The sequence below is a fragment of the Diceros bicornis genome, chromosome 9, assembly GCF_020826845.1.
Source record: "Diceros bicornis minor isolate mBicDic1 chromosome 9, mDicBic1.mat.cur, whole genome shotgun sequence".
NCBI classification, from domain to species: domain Eukaryota; kingdom Metazoa; phylum Chordata; class Mammalia; order Perissodactyla; family Rhinocerotidae; genus Diceros; species Diceros bicornis.
In genome coordinates, this window is record NC_080748.1 from 44,242,573 (window position 1) to 44,256,174 (window position 13,602).

The 13,602-nt window shown below is 33.0% G+C and overlaps 1 long non-coding RNA gene across 2 annotated transcripts in view; it reads left to right on the forward strand.

Annotated features, from left to right (window-relative positions):
• Window positions 1-791: 791 nt before the first annotated feature.
• The window catches only part of LOC131410254 (uncharacterized), a 43,021-nt gene continuing 30,210 nt past the window's right edge, over window positions 792-13,602 (forward strand). For both annotated transcript variants that reach the window (XR_009221200.1, XR_009221199.1), the window contains exon 1: window positions 792-1,003. This is a non-coding gene — a long non-coding RNA (uncharacterized LOC131410254). The remainder of the gene's footprint in view (window positions 1,004-13,602) is intronic.

Below are 13,602 nucleotides of genomic sequence, written 5' to 3' on the forward strand. Positions count from 1 at the left end.
CTGGCCAAATAATTAAAAGACAGGTTAGCAGGAGAAAATAATACCAAGTTTAATAACATGTATACATGAGAGAAACCAGGGAAACTGAGTTTCTCTACCAAATGGCAGAGATTCTCATCTTAAATACTATCTTCAACTAAAGACAAAGGAGGATGTTGGGGGTGGAAGAGTCAGTTATGGGAGATTACCAGAAAAGCACAGTAAACAAAAGTATGCAGATTTAAGCTCTCACCTTCCACATTGGTAAGTTTCTAGAGATGAAGTCATCCCCCCTCTTCCCATTACAGAGAGGGAGATACCCTTACAAATGGAGATTTCCCTTATAAATGTAAGAGAAATGCCAGACAAATGTAAGTTTGTCTGGCAACCCTTTGCAGGGCCACCTGGAGAATGTGGCCTGGGAGAGACAGAATCTTTGATAAGTGGGCTGGTGGTGCCTTTCCTATTGTAACATCTATTTTACATTATATTACAGCCATCATATGTTGTGGCTCTTTCCTGAAACAGACCTATGTTAAATTCTTTAGGCAGTTTGGGGGAGGTCAAATGTCCGTCAGAGAAAATAATCAAGGTAAAGAGACATACTTCAGGGTGGCCAAATTTGGATCTCCCACACCAACAAAGATGACTGAAATTTAGTAGTCAATGGCAGAAAAACCGGGAGAGAAATGCAACATAGACCTCTGAGCAGGGAGCATCACAAGAGGAAAAGTTGTCAACAGTGCTAAGTACTGCTTAGAAATCAAATGAGATGAAGCCTGAAAAATCTCCATTAAACATGACCAAGGACCAGATTTGACTGGGAAGATTCTATTTTATGTCTATTGCCTGGCCTTAGTATTAACCATTTCCTTTCCACTTTCAAGAACACTCAACTCGGATGATGCAACATGGAGTCAATGCAGTTATTACTGACTTCAGTGAGAGCTACTTTGCATGTGCTACAGGACTGAAAGCCTAATTTGTATAGTTTACTAAGTGAGTGGGAAGTGAGAAAAAGGAGGTAAGTGTGAAACTAACAAACATTAAATTTGGTTGTGAAAGAGAGAAGGATTAGTACATTCTACTATGAGGTTATCATCATCAATCCTGTACTTCACTAGGATAAAGGATTTCTAGGATTTCACCATTTTGCTAAGTCCTTTTTATTTCTTCTGATATTTGCCTCTTTCTCTTGTGTTCTTCCCATCTCTCAGAAGTAGAAACAATTTCCTCTATTATTAAGAAAGGGAAGCTGTATTTAACTTTTGCTGCATCTTTTGGCACTTGCTAACTTTCATACTCAGATTACCACCTGTTTTTTTTTTCAAATTTTATTAAGACTTTAAAAAACAAAGTGAATTTCTTCAGCTGTTAAATGATATACTTTTTTCATTTATACTTTTTTCCACACTACATTCCACACACCGCCCCCCACATTGGAAACTCTGAGGTATGAAAGGCATGATATTTTTTCCTACATAACTTAGAGATTTATTCCAGATAAATCAATAATATACATGTAACTGTGTTCCTAGAGTTGTTAGTTCTTCTCAAACAGAATCAAAAAGGCTAGATAATAGGAAGTAGTAGAACTCAGTTTGTGTTACAAAAGAGACTATTCTTTCCATATAGGTGAACAGTATTTGGTGGGTTCTTATGTCCAAAGAACTGCCACTTGCTCAAGCTTCCCATATTCTGTAAGGGTCTCTCATTTCATTTCAAAGTGCGTTTGGAAAGTCTGCCTTCACAGTGACTGAACGAAATGTCATAACGTTAAAAAGCAGGAATTAATTCAATATGATTGTTTATAAAGAGGTAAGATCAGCAGAACATACTTCTTCAAGAAGACCATAAGAATGACTACTGTTTGTTCTCATATCAAAATATAAATTTACTGTTTTATGTTTTCATAACATAAAGCCAATAGATACCTTCAAGAAATAAAACAGAGATTAAACTTCCGTTAGTCATTGTGAGAGAGGAGTTACCTATGTATCAGAATCATGTTCTTGATTCTCATATGATTGATTAATACCTTTTTTTATCTTTAGCAATATCCACAAACTTCTTATTAACTTTAAGCCCAATCTAGTGAAATACTATTTCTTTTCCGTTTACTCTTTACTCCCAATACAGAGCTCATAAACTGTAACAATTTGAAGTTAAGAAATTTATGATTATCATTCATTTTCAGGTCTCTGTGGTGAAGCTTGTTAATACAAATCTATTTCATTACATGTGTAGGGAAATTGAATATGTTCAATTCAATTCAATTGAATATGTTCAATTCAAAAGTCTGAGTTTAAAATTTAACCCCCATCCTCAGTTTTGATTTCTGGTTAACTGAGAAGTTACCCCTCTTCATACACTTTGTATTAAAATATCCCTACAAAAATCCAGCTCCAAAATAAAGGGAGACTAATCACCACTAATTTTATGAGGTGAGAAATAATAATAATAATAATAAAATATGGCAGTTCCTATTTACATATTTCAAGTAGAATAAGAAGTATGGACTTTGGATTTGGAAACCACAATTAATCTCACTTTTATCACTTATTTGTGTGACACAAAGTCAAACCTTTAATCATTACTTAGCTTCAGTGGCTTGATCGGCAGAGTTTATGACTTGCTACAACTCAGGCATAAAGATTTATTGAAAAATGTTAGAGGAACATATACTAATATTGTTATTAGTGTTCTTTGTGTTTCCTATTGTGTAAAGCATTGCTATACTGTGATTTCATTGAATGTAAAGTCACCACATTATAAAATTTTTATTTTCAAAAATACAATAAATGTGTCTACACTAATGAAACATTCTAAACAAGAGACAATAAGATAATACCTGCAATGCTTAAATAGCTTACACTATGAGGGGCATTGTTCTACGCGTCTCCCATGTAATTACTCATTTAACATTCATGACAATTCTCTAAGGTGGGTGTTTTTATCATCTTTATCATCTTACAAATGAAGAAACCAAGGCAAAGATTGTTTAAGTAATGTGCTCTAGTAACCACCAAAAAAAGGTTTTGAGCACGGGTAGGCTGAACTCAAATTCCGTGCTTCTGGCAACAGCATTTCACTTTCTCCATTTATTACTAATATTTTTCTTATTTCTATCAGTAGTTAGGTCCAGAAAAAGTAAACTATGGATTTCTTCAACCTTTTTGCTGCCCAATTGAGAGGGGAAGAAAACTGTATTCAGAGCAATTTCTTTGCCTGAATGAGTATTTTATTTCACAGAGCCAGCTCCATTTTTAATAGCTTCATAAAAATATAATTGTTAAAAATAAAAGGCTCTAAGTGTTGGTTTATTTGGTCTAGTAACCGCAAACATCATCTTTTAGTTGTACACCACATTACCCTTTCAATACATATATATCCTATTTGAAATAGAATTTGCTATGGTAATTAAACCTTAATTCTAAATTTTAACACAAATCATATAATACAATTTGCCCACAGTTAGGATCTCTAAGATGATCCTGCAAAACTATTCTGCTTTTAATAAAATAAACAATTCATGAGATAATATAACACATTATGAAACAATATTACTCTACTTTTTCTGCTATACTTATATTTACAACTATTTTATGATATAAAGGGAAGAGATTCACAAGAGAAGAGAACTGGCAATAAATTCTCTTCCGTAGAAGGGATGCACTAATGTGCCATTCAAATGCTGCATTAGTGTTCTCTGAATTGGGTCTAAGCCAATTATTGTCCTCCAGCCACAACAAAGAAAAAAGGCCAATACTGTTTTTCCCTTTTGAGTTTTGTTTTTATTTGTTCATTGTATGCTGGAGTTGAGAAAACATGCTTTTAAGGAATTTGTTAGCTCATTAAGCATAGACTATTATTGTAAATCAGAGTCAGAAGCCCTTAAACATAAAATCCTTTGAGCTATAAATATGTTATGCTCCTAGGAAATTTGCTTCGTAGTGTGTATACTTCTTTCTGTTTCCAATGAAAATACAAAATGCTATTTTAATTTTAAAATATGGCAATATTCTATTTGCAACACCTTAGCAAGTTTTGAGCAAGGGTTTTAAAAAACGGAAAGGAAGTCTGAGCACAGAAATGCCTCTGACTGTAGCTAGTCCACCAAAATTTCATGGTAAGGAACTTGACCTCGGTATCTTCTGTTACGGAAATACTTTACCATTCATTGCTAACATGCAGTGCTTTCCCTCCAAAGATCCCTTCTAATATTTTATATATTTTGAGTATTAATACATCTATTAATCTATTATTGAAATCTTATTTAAACCAGGTATATTATTAGGCACTGGGGAAGACAACAATTAATTAAAGACAAATGTCAATATTCTAAGAAATTAAGAACTATTGGAAAATAACTACAATTATAGCATTTGTAGTGTTATGACAGAAATATGTACTGAGTGCTTTGGGAACACCTATGTTGACCAGTCCTTGCTCATTTGTTCAGTGAATTAATGTGTGCACCTGCATCCATGGGTTTGTTGACATTTTCAATTCATTTTGCAAATATAAATAAATGCTCTTTATTGCTCCCTGTGGTAGGTACAATTCTAAGATAACCCCTAATAACCCATACCCTTGTACAGCCCTTTACTGTGGGCAAGACGTGTAACCTTTTTCTAACCAATAGGATATGGCAAAGCTGATACGATGTCGCTCCTGTGATGATATTACATTATGTGGCAAAGGTGAAGAGATTTCTCAGATGTAATTAAGATCTATAATCAATTGACTCTAAGTAAATCAAAAGGCAGTTTTCCTAATTGGATCTTATCTAATCTGTGAGCCCTATAAAAGAGGATCCTGAGACCAGAGATGAAAGAAGCCAGAGTTTCTCTCTCCTGCTCTCTTCAAAGAAGGAAGTCATGATAAGTTCTATAGAAGCAAGGAAATAAGTTCTGCCAATATCTGTGTGAGCTTTGAAGAGGACCTCAGATAGGATCACATTCCTAACAGACACTTTGATTGCTGCATTGTTAGATCTTGAGCAGAGGACCCAATTAAGCTGTTTCTGAACTCCTGACCATGCAATAATAAATGCGTGTTGTTTTAATGTGGTAAATTTGTAGTGATTTATTAGGCAGCAATATATAACTAACGTACTCACTAAATATTTTTTCACCTTGTATAGTAGATAAGTCTGTACACTGAGAATTATGAAGGAAACAAAGTAAATAAGGCACAGTTCCTGACCAGAATGAGATTACATTCTAATTAGGCAATTAAGACATTACTTACATATAATTATAATATAATTGAATGCATGGATGAAAGAATAAAAAATGACAATCAACACATAATATGACAAATATTATAAAAGTAATACAGATGAAGTGGTTTGATAAATCACTGGAAAGAGGTATATCTTGGTCATTTTGGGAAATCAAATGAGATAGTATTTTAACTAAGCTTTGACAGATAGACGATATAAGGAAAGTCTGTGCTGGGGAGAGGAAAGCATTCCAGAAGGTCACAGTAAGTTGAGAAGAGGTTTAGAGATATGAAATCTTTTCTAAATCTCAATTGAAGTCTAATTAGATTAGATGACCCACATATGTAAGTAATAGAGGTTAATGTTGGAAAAGAGAAGGGGCTCAGATCACTCAGACTCTTAAGTGGCTAACAGGATAGTCTTTATTGCATAGGTAATGGAGAATATTCAAGTTACCATTTTCCAACATAAATGTCTTATTCCTGGAGAAATATCCCATTCTTTTCTTTGAAGCCTCAATTGTCCTTACCTTAAGAATTATTTCTCCATATTTTCCCTCTGGTTATTGACATTATTCTCATTTGTCAAGATCATGCTTCAAATGTATGGTGACTAAATGATCCCATATTGATTCATCCTCCCCTCAAGTCTCTTGTCTGTAATCTGACCCTTAAATATATGCTCAATACATATTTTTTTCAAACATGAAATACCTTTACAATAGACATCCATACACCCACAACCTACATTCTAGCATTCCATGGTTCTTGTTTTATCACATATCTCTTCATCCATCTTTCCCTGTTTTCATCTACTCATCCACCAGATTTCCCTGATACATTGCAAGTAAATTGCAGTCATTAATACAATTCACCCCAATACTTTGGCATTTGTGTTTTTAGTTAGAGTGGAATAGTTATTTGCAATTTTTTTCATGCAAAATTTACAAAGAAATGCACTGTGGTTAATTCTATGTGTCAGCCTGCCTAGGCCACAGTGCCCAGATATTTGGTCAAACACTTGTCTGGATGTTGCCATTATTTTTTAGATAAGATTAACATATAAATCAATAGCCTTTGAGTAAAGCAGATTACTCTCTATAATGTGGCTGGGTCTCATCCAGCCAGTTGGAGGCCTTAACAGAAAAAAGACTGATCTCCTCCCAAGAAGAGGGAATTCTGCTAACAGACTGGCTTCTGACTTCTGACGTGAGCTGCACTATAAGTTCTTTCCTGGATCTCCAGCCTGCCAGCCTATCCTGCACATTTTGAATTTACTAGCCTCTATAATCCCTTGAACCAATTCCTTAAAAATCAATCTCTCTCTCTCTCTCTCCTATTGGTTCTGTTTCTCTGTAGAATGCTGGCTAATATATGCATAAATCTTACGTACCTATTTCTTTGACAACTAATAATGTTCAAATTCTTTTCAGGCACTTATTGGCCGTGTGTGTTTCTGTGAATTATCTGTTCAAATCTTTGACTACTTTGGGTTTTTTTTTCCCCACTTTTTATTATTGAGTTATACGAGTCCTTTATATTTATTGGATACCCACCCTTTGTCAGATATGTGTTTTGCAAATAAGTTCTCCCAGTCTATGGCTTGCCCTTTCATTATCTTATTGGTGATGTTTGATGAGCAGAAGTTTTTACTTTTGAGGAACTCTAATGTATCATTTTTTTTCTTTTCTTTTGGTTATTACTTTCTGTGACTTAACTCACAAACATTTGGCTAGCCCCAGGCTACAAGGATATTCTCTTATGTTTCTTTTAAAAAGCTTTATGGTTTTAGTTTTTATAGTTAAGTCAATAATCTATCATAAACTACATTTTGTGTATAGTGCGAGGTAGGGAGTTGAAGTTTATTTTTTTCCCCGTAAAAATATCCAGTTACTCCAGAATCGTTTGTTGAAAAGCTTTCCTCTCCCATTGAATTATTTTGATGACTTGGCAGAAAAAAGAAAGGATTGTATGAGACAACTGTGAGACAATTTCTGGATTCTCATTTTCTGTTTGTATATTTGTCATTCTTTAGGGTAGTAGCACAGTATATTAATTATTGTAATGCATAATGGATCTTGATATCACATAGTGAGTCTACTAATTATTTTATTGATTTTCAAGACTGTTGTGAATATTTTATGATGTTTTAAATTTCACGTTAATCTAAGAAAAATCTTGTATCAATTTTGGTAGGTTGTATTTTGTCAGAATTTTGCCCATTTTAGCTAAGTATTGTTGGGATCAAGTTGTTCATAATATTGTCCTATTATCTTTCTGATGTCTCTAGTTTCTGTCTGATTAACCTTCTTTCATTGATACTAATGGTTTGTATTTTTTTCCTGTTTTCTTGATCTGTGTAGCTTTGAGACTATCAATTTTGTTTGTCTTTTCTCAGACACAGCTTTGACTTTAATATTTTTCCACTGTCTGTTTTCTACATGTTAATTTCTGATCTTATTTCATTATCTCCTTTCTTCTACATATTTTGATCTTTCTTTGCTTTCCTTTATCTAGCCTTTTAAGGTGGAAGCATAGGTCACTGAATTTATCTTTTTAAATATAACTGTATTACCAAAATATCCCCTCAATTACTCAATTAGATGTGCACCATAAGTTTTGATGTTTGTTTTCATTTTAATTCAGCTCAAAATATTTTCTAACTTCCCTTATATTTTCTTCTTAGTTCCAGGGATTACTTAGAAATTTAGTATTTAATTTCTCAAATTTTTGTGTTTTCCTAGCTATTTTCTTGGTATTGATTTCTAATTTAATTCTATTCTGGTTAGAGAAATACTGTGTATGATTTCAACATTTTATATTTATTACTTTGGGGCCCAGGATATGGTTAATCCATGGTAAATATACCATATACATTTGAAAATATTGTTATTTTTTCAATTTTTTCATTGTTAAATTTTTAAAAAGCATCTAAATTTAAAGCTCTTGGTGCATATCTGATTCTTCTCAGACTGCCATAACAAAATACTATAGACTTGGTGGCTTAAACAACAAAAATTTATTTTCTCACAGTTCTGGAGGCTAGCAGTCCAAGAACAGGTTTCCGGCCAAGTCAGTTTCTGGTGAGAGCTCTCTTCTTGGCTTGTGGAAGGCCTCTTTATCCTCACATCGTGGCTTTTTCTCTGAGAATGCAGAAGAGCATAAGAGCTTTTCTTCTTCTTCTAAGGCCATAGTCCTATTGGCCCCACCCTTGTGACCTCATAGGGGCCCATGCTTATGACCTCATTTAACCTTAACTACTTCCTAAAGATCCTTTCACCACATAACAGTCACACTGGGGGTGACAGTTTCAACATAAGAATTTGGGAGGGGGGCCCAATTCAGTCCTTAGCAGTATATTGTACAAAATATATAATAGATTATATGGTTCTAAACACCAAGAAGCTTTAAATTTAGGTCTGGATGAAAAAAGTATCCTATTGAGAGATCAGCAGATTCTGGATAATTGCCTGAGTATCTTATATGGCAGTGCAGTTTTCCAACTATATAAGGACATGGTACATATTTATTCGTTAGAGTCTGTTAATGAGACCACAGAAGAAATTATGTAAACTTGACCTTTACATGTTCTTTTTTATGGCTTCCCCCATATTTAAAGATTGTTTACATACTGTACTTGTTAAATATTTCAGAAATCCGCAATAGGCTCTGCTTAACTCCTCCCGGACATCACTTTATATTTGGGCTTTTATTTTAATAGAGCTTATGCTGTCATTATTAATTGTAACCATTCAATGATACCCTGAGAGTTCATGATTTGACTCCAACAGTATTGTCAGATATGAAAGAATAGGTATTAAAATACAAATGTGCCATCTTTTTTAGAGTCAGTGTCACTCAGACATGAACTGATTAGCACTTTTTAAAATTTTTTGCACAGTTGGTTGGAGTTATTTACTTAAAATATTATATGAGTATAATCTTGCCTTCTGGTGAGATAAATCCAAGTATTTGAAGGATTTAAAGGATTTGTTAATCCTTTAAATAACCGCTGTGGAATACACTTTCCTTTTGCAATCTAAATGAATAGCTATTATTAAAATTTACTTAGCCTTTGATTTGTTTATGGCATAATATAAACTACATAGGCTTTTAAAATTGCATTGGATGAAATTAAAGAAAATAACATATGTAGATACATTTTCTTTATTTTTGCTTATTTTTTTATTTTTACTTAAGTATTGTAGGCGTAGGGTTGCTAGTTTTGTTATTCTTTATTTATCTCCAAACTTGTGTTGGTTTTATAACAGAAGGAATGATGAAAATATGGCTTTCCTCTATCTATAACTCTGTGAGGCTATATTAACAAAAGCATGGTTTACTTTATTCTGTTTTTAAAGAGATGATATGATATTTTATTGTTTTTCCATAAATATGTCACTTTAACACTTTCCTCATATATTTCATATAATTTCCTTTAAAAATTTTGGTTACATTGTTTCTAATAGCATTTCCTTTTATACTTTTAAATCCTTTTTTCTTAAGCACTTTCTTCTATTCTCATGTGTCATGTTTTCTCATACTCAGTAGTAAACAATTACAATTGTATTAGAAAAAGTCAAGCTTCATTTTGAATACTCATATGTCTTCATCTTCTCATGAATCCTAGATTTCGTGTAGAGATATCGTATGGCTGTGTCAGACATGCTAATTTTGTCCCTAATTTTCATTCCTCCTTCTTTATTATTATTAGATCCAAGATCTTTTAAATGTGGCACTGCTCCTATGCAATTGCAGCATCATTATTGACCTAATCCAACCATGATAGTCTTTTTCTCCTTTCCTGGAGACTCGATTTCTCATACTCCTTGCAATGACATATGTCGCTAAGGCCCAGTTCTAGCCAATTAATCCCAAAGGAAAGTGTGTTGGTGGCTTTTGGTTAACTTTTTGCTTTCATAATGAAAGGAAAATCATGAGTCAGGAATCACAGCTGATTCTATCTCCAATTTTTCCAAACTTTTTGCATTGTTTAGAGCTACAACAGCCAACATGTGACGATATATCAACAGGCTTAAAAATGGAAAGTACCTCCTAAGGTTGGGTACATGACAGCATAATGAAGTCAACGCATCACTTTTGAAATGCCTATGAAGACACTTTTTATTTTTGAGAATTAAATTTCTATATTGCCTAAGCCACAGTTTGTAGGGAAACCTATTAAATATGACACAATGATATTTCCAACAACTTCAAACAGTTGGGGGTGTGTCTATGTGTATTTATATATTAGATAATAATCTGGATAGATAGACTATGTATTGAACAGATAACAAGGAAGCAAAGACTAATTGAGTTTAGAAGAAATGATATCAGTCAAGTAAAAATGAGAATATAAAATGCATTTTCTCATATCTCCTATGGAAAAATATTATTATATTAGCTGTGCATAATATTTTTAAGATTAATGTTTACTGGGTTTATTTGACAGATATTTTCATTTTCTTGATTGTAGTGATGATTTCAAACATAAGTCAAAATGAATCAAATTGTAGACTTTAAACATGCAGTTTGTTGTATATAAATTATACCTCAATAAAGCTGTTAAAGTATATTGAATGAAAGAATTATGTTGCATATTATTTTCTGTTGTGTTCAAAGAAAGAAAATGAGAGTTCATTTTTTATTTACCTTTTATTTCATAATTAAGGATCATTTTATGTAAAATTGAAAGACCTGAGTTAATAACAATATTCAGAATGTTGTTGATAATAAAGACAACTAACATTTGTTAAATGAGTCTTGTTTGGCAAGTCTATACTTACATTACCTCTTATCTTCCTATCACACATGCAAGGAAAGGTATTATTACTTCCAATCCAGAGATGAGAGAAAAAAGTAAACTCAGAGAAGATAAGTAAGTTGTTGAAGCCGCATGGCTAGTTAGGCGTATCAGCTGTGCTTTTAGCATAGGGCCATCAAATTCAAAATGTGTGCCTTTTCCAATCTATTTTGATCCTAGCATTGCTACACTCCAAAAGCACTCATTTAAAATCAGAGTACTAGTTTCATCACCTGTAAATGTGCATAATGTCATGTATTTTGTCTACTATATAGGATTGTTGTGAAGACCAAACGATATATGAGGATACACTTGAAAACACCATACTAAGCTAGTTGTTATCATCATCCAAATTCTCCTTGTTGTAGTCAATGATATTTCTTGATTTGTCTTATATATCACAAATATGTACTCAATTATAGAGTGTTTTTTTTTTTTTTTTGCTGAAATGAACCTCTTTCTCATGGCTTTATCAAATACTTATATTTGATCAGATCTTTGTAGCAGTTATAAAGAAATAGAATAGATCATTTCTGGTTACATATGCAGAATATCACAGGCATAGAAAGTACATGAGGTCATCAATGTTCATGATGTTGTAATTCAGGTTTAGAATTATTACTTGAGAATACTGTGGAAGTGCCCACCTGTAAAAGTAAGGAGAATAAGGTTATATCTAGCGAAATATATTCCCTGCAGAGCTTGATTTTAGACTTATGATAAAATAGGGTCATTTAGGACACTTTGTGTTTTCTATTGTATTATGTACTTTAAGAATAGTGGTCGCACCTTGTATGGCAAAGTATTCCTCAAATTTTGTAGTTTCCCAAGATACAAGTGTTGATTAAATTTTGAAGAATTGACTCATGATAACCCAGTCATAAACATTCAGGCTTATAAGCAAAATTATTTACTGTGAAAAAATTTGACAGAGAAAGGACAATTTTTTCCTTATAAGACAAATCTATGAAGCCCAGTGTGGAAGATTGCTTGGTGAACTTGGAATAAACACAAAGTGAAATTAGAAATTTCATGGAAGAGGTCATTAAGACCACTGTAAGAACTTCTTTTACTAATTCTTTTATTTGTTTATTTTACCTGTATTTATTTTGAGCCCATTCTATGCTCAGAATTATTCTGAGGGATACAAGAGTGGGAGAAAAACAAACACGGAGCTGATATTGTGAAAAAGCTATACTCTTCCACAGGGACTTCAGTACTAACTGCGATTCACTGATTCTCTACTGGAGCTACCAGATAAAGAATGCCAAATTCCTAATCTTTTCAATCCTCCCTCTCTAGTCTCCATATAGATTTCCCATTTACTTTGACTAGGCATTTCTTCAGGTATAATAATACCACTTGCAGGGCTACAGTCTTTTGTAGTCTAGGTAATTCTGCATAGTCTGGCTCCAACCTAAAGTCTATAACTTTATATTATGTACAGTCATGCATTGCTTAATGAATGATGGGGAGATGGTTCTGAGAAATGTGTCGTTAGGAGATTTCATCATTGTGCAAACATCATAAAGTGTACTTACTCAAACTTAGATGGTAGAGCCTACTACAAACCTAGGCTATATGGCACTAATCTTATGAGACCACCATTGTATACGTGGTCTGTCATTGACTGAAACTTCATTACACAGTGAGTGACTTTAATTCTTTCCCTGGCTCACTAGGGCCTTGTTCGGTTTCATTGCACTTATTCAAATTTATAATTATCCTTTGATTAGTGTGTTTACTTATTTGTTTTCTATTTCACCAATTGAGTCATAAACTTCTTTGTGTCGTTCTGCACCTAGCATGGTGCCTGGTGTCTAGTAGCTTTTCTAAAAATGCTTGTTGAATGAATGAAGAAAGACAGAAATGAATACACAATGTATAATTTCTTTCTATTCTCTCTTCTGACCTGGAAGGTAGTCTGTTTTTAAAATAACTTCTGTATTTAGAGCAATAACTGCAGCATATATCCTTTCATATGCTACCTTGTAAAAAGTATTCTTAATTTTCTAATTTATGGTGGGCACTTCACTACTTTGGCCATGTATTGTCTATGTACTTTTCTTTAGACAGAAAAATGTCATGAATAATAATACATGTCCTTATGTATATGAAAAGTTTTATATCTCTCAGTGGAGTTTAAATAAGATGAAGTAATATAAACTTTAATTTAATCTTTATTACTGTCCAGGGAATTCTCAACTCAAATATCATTTTCTTTATATTTCTTTCTTTCCTAACTCACTTCACCTAGACTCTGAGTTAAATATATTTTGTCATTCTAAGTTTATTTTGCCTAGAAAGAGATAAATATGCTGTTTTCCCTTAGGGTTAGACAAAATATGAAACATAAAATGGAAAATAATAAAATGAAGCTTTTAAAAAAATTCTCTATGTGGCTGGTCATCTGAAGAATAATTATTGAAAAAGCTGAAAAGCAGTTTAGTATTATTATTTACACATGTATTCTGGAAACTGCAAAGCAATTTAAGTTTATTACAGTGCTGTAGAATTGTTACGCTTTCAAATTCTACGTGTTGTAGTGTCTTAGATACCACTTTAAGTGCAGGACTCACAATTTTGACAGGTCA